Source organism: Mandrillus leucophaeus, unplaced genomic scaffold (genome assembly GCF_000951045.1).
Source record: "Mandrillus leucophaeus isolate KB7577 unplaced genomic scaffold, Mleu.le_1.0 Scaffold74, whole genome shotgun sequence".
NCBI lineage: Eukaryota > Metazoa > Chordata > Mammalia > Primates > Cercopithecidae > Mandrillus > Mandrillus leucophaeus.
The window spans coordinates 897710-901846 of record NW_012108030.1 but is presented as its reverse complement, the minus strand read 5'-3'; the positions used below and the strand labels follow the sequence as shown (position 1 = coordinate 901846).

The following is a 4137-nucleotide window of genomic DNA, read 5'->3' as shown; positions in this document are numbered from 1 at the left end:
GATATATATATATATATATATATATATATATCAGGTTGTACTCTGCAACCCTGCTATAATCACTTATTACTTCCAGGAATGTTTGTTGTCCATTCTTTTGGATTTTCTGCATAGATGATCATGTTGGTTTTGAACAAAATAGGTTTTTTTTTCTTCCTTTCCAATACGCATACCTTTTTAGTTTGTTTCTAATTGAATTAGCTAAGACTTCAGCAATGCTGAAAACCAATGTGAGAGAAGACACCTTGCCTTCTTCCTGTCCTTAGTGGAAAAGCTTCAAGTTTCCCACTGTTAAGTATAATGTTAGCTGTAGGATTCTTTTGTAGGCATTATTTATCAAATTGAGGAAGTTTCTCTTTATTCCCAGATTACTGAGCATTTTTAAAAATTATGAATGGGTGTTGAATTTTGTCAAATACTTTTTCTGCCTCTACTGATATAACTATGTGGTTTTCTCATTAGTCTGTTGATGTAATTGATTATATTAATTAATGTTTGAAATTTGAACTAGACTTGCATACCTGGCATGAATAATTTTTATACTTTGTTTTATACCTTAGACTATCATAGTTTAGACATTTTCGGGTTTGATTTGCTAATAGGTTTTTGAGAATTTTTGCATCTGTGTTCATGAGAGTTATTGGTCTGTAGTTTTGTTTTCTTGTAATGTCTTTAAATGGATTGGTTATTGGGGTGATTATGGATTTATTGTGAGTTAGAAAGTGTTCCTTCTGTCTCTATATTCTCAAAGATCCTCATTCTTTTTAATTTTTGCATTGTATTTTATTGGATGAATGTAACAAAATTTAATCTGACCTGTCACATATGAATGAACATTAAAATTGCTTTTGATCTTTTGCTCATTACCAAAAAAATGCTATAATGAATACCTGTGCACACACACATTCCTTTGCACGACTGTGGGTTTGTCTGTAGAAAAAAAATTAAAATAGTTTGTAACCTAAGTGTCTATCAATAGATGAATGAACAAAAAAATATGGTTCATATACATAATGGAGTACTATTCTGCCATGAAAAATAATGAGACTCTGTCATTTGCAACAACATAGATGGAACTGGAGTTCATGATGTTAAGTGAAATCGATCAGGCACAGAAAGACAAACTTTGCATGCTCTCACTTATTTGTGGGAGCTAAAAATCAAAACATTTGAACTCATGGATATAGAGAATAGAAGGATGGTTACCAGAAATTGTGAGGGTAGCAGGGGTCGAGGGAGAGGTGGGGATGGTTAATGGGTACAAAAAGAATAGAAAGAACGAATGAGACCTAGTATTCAACGGCAATGGCACAATAGAGTGAATATAGTCAATAATAATTTAATTGTATATATATTTAAAACTAAAGGAGCATAATTGGACTCTTTATAATCCAAAAGATAAGTATTTGAGGGAATGGATACCCCATTTTCCATGATGTGATTATTACACATTGCACGTCTGATATCAAAGTACCTCATGTACCCCGTAAATATATGCAACTATTATGTACCCACAAAAATTAAAAATTAAAAAAAGTAATACTAAAAAAAAGTTTGTAGTTTAATTGATTTCTCTGCTTTTATCTACTATCAGAGCTATAAAGCCCATTGCCACATCTTAGGAAGACAACTTTTCTGAAAAACGAATAGTGATCTATTTCTTGACATGAGTGGGAGTACATAAGCATTTTGTTTTACACAAATATATTAATCTTCACGTTTATCTTTTTCTCATTGTGTGTGGGGGGGCGGGGTGTTGTTACAGTCCACATTTTAAAAGCTAACAGAAATAAGTCAGCTGTATGCAGCGGCTCATGTCTGTAATCCCAGCACTTTGGGAGGCCGAGGTGGGAGAATTGCTTGAGCCCAGGAGTTCGAGACCAGCCTGGGAAACATAGTGAGATCTCGTCTCTACTGAAAATACAAAAATTACCTGGGCGTGGTGGTGCGTGCCTCTAGTTCCAGCTGAGGGGCTGGGGCTGAGGTGGGAGGATCGCTTGAACCCGGGAGGCGAAGGCTGCAATGACTGTGCCACTGCACTCCAGCCTGGGTGACACGGCGAGACCTTGTCTCAAAAAAAAAAAAAAAAAAGGAAAAAATGAAAACTAAGTCAATCGAATTCTGGTCCCCTTTTCTTTATACCGGTAAAGTTTCATAGCTCCTGAAATTAGGCTGCTTGAAGCAGGACACCATTCATAAAGGTGCTGCAATTCTCTAAATTCATACTTGCTAGACAGGGAGAACTCAGGGTCAAAGGCAGCAGGAGGAAGCCATCCCCGGCACGACTGGCCCCGGTCTCCACTGCTCGTGAAAACGAACTCATTAGAAATCGAGCTCCATCTTGTGGCAGCTAAAAGAAAAAACAAGGAAATGCAAGTCTTGCTTCACTCTCACTTCCAAGACCGCACTGGGAGAGAACCCTTGGAAAGCTTGATTATTTCTGGGCTAGCTCGCGCAGAATAAATTTCTAAGCACATCTTTACAAGTAACTTTGTTTTTTCAATACAGGAAGTCCCCTTCATTCCAAAATGTACATTCCAGAGACGGTGGAGGCTGGAGATCTCTCCTGTATCTCATCCCATTCTGAGTTACCAGTGCCATTATACAAAAGAAAATCTGTGTAAATGCTTCATGCCCTTAAGATGCTGGGGAAGGTTCAACTGTGATTCCATTTTATCTTTCTCTCTCATACCTCCTTCAGCTCCAAACACCATCTAGCTAACTGCTTCCCAAATGTTGACCTACACTGATGCTGTTTCATCAGAATCAATTGGGGAGGTGTTTTTTATTTGTTTGTTTTAGTATGGGTTAGGTCACTGCAACATCAAAGCATCTTCATTTACAAAGTTTGGAGCAGAGCACAATAATCTGTATTTAATCACAGATTAACTTTGTTCCCTTTGTGTAGTCCCTGGTAAACTGTAATGTGCAATCAGATTCCCCTGTTTGTTTTGTTTTGTTTTGTTTTGTTTTGTTTTTGAGTCAGGGTCTTGCTCTGTCGTCAAGGCTGGAGTGCAGTGGTGCGATCATGGCTCACTGCAGCCTCAACCTCCCTAGCTCAAGCGATCCTCCCACCTCTGTCTCCTGAGTAGCTGGGATTACAGGCACCCCACCACCACGCGGGGCTTATTTCTCTCTCTCTCTTTTTTTTTTTTTTTTTTTTGTAGAGACAGGGTTTCGCCAGTTTGCCCAGGCTGATCTTGAACTCCTGAACTCAAGTGATCTGCCTGCCTCCGCCTCCCAAAGTGCTGGGATTACAGGTGTGAGCCACTGTGCCCAGCAATGATTCCCTTGCTTTCTAGCGGTTGAATAAATGCTCTCTTAACTAGAGGACATAATAAGAACTAATATTAGACCATGAGAATTAGAACTAATGTTATTAGTACCTAATAAGTTCTAATTATTTTTATTTATCTATGGAAACTGTGTACTTATGAACTGTGTTTTGAAATGCCAATAATGTCTGCCTATTTTCTCATTGAAATAATAAGGCTTTATATTTTGCTCCATTTAAAAACTGTCATATTACTTTTATCCCTTCTGTACTTTCTATTAAAAATCACATATTCTGAGAAAAAACAGAGGAATGATAAAACATTACCTAAAATAAATGAGTAGGTATTGAGAGGAAGAGATGGAGGTGGTGTCTCTCTCTCTCTCGCTACTGTATCATTAAATTTTATTTCATTATTGCCATATGTGTATATATATATTCTCTAATCTAAGTAAAAAAAAAAAACTACTTGTAGAACACACCTCCTCCTGAACGTTACAATCAATCTCTGCTCTCCTTGACAGCAAATTCAAGGGCCACTTCCACTTCAGTTCTCTACTTCCTCATTTCACATTTTCACAACAACCCATTCTATATGGGTTCATTTCCTGATTAGTGCACTGGGACTACTCTTACTATGGACAACAGTGACATCTGTTGCCATGTTACCGCACTGCAGGTTCAGACATTCAGAGCTTGGCTCAGACTCCAACGGGGCGGAGGGTGGGGGCTGTCTCTTATACACATCTAGATGTGTATAAGAGACAGGTCCATTGATGACCCCTCCCAAATCTCCATCATAATCCACAACCTCTTCTCAGAAGAAGTCCTGACTGGTATCTACCTCCCTTCTCTGCATCTCA

General features: G+C 38.1%; 1 protein-coding gene across 1 annotated transcript in view; it reads right to left on the bottom strand.

Moving 5' to 3' along the window:
• FPR1 (formyl peptide receptor 1) overlaps positions 1 to 4137 on the bottom strand; it is a 57594-nt gene that overhangs the window by 28217 nt on the left and 25240 nt on the right. The window contains exon 2 of the mRNA XM_011965880.1: positions 1934 to 2068. The gene's annotated coding sequence lies outside the window, so the exon portion shown is untranslated. The remainder of the gene's footprint in view (positions 1 to 1933; positions 2069 to 4137) is intronic.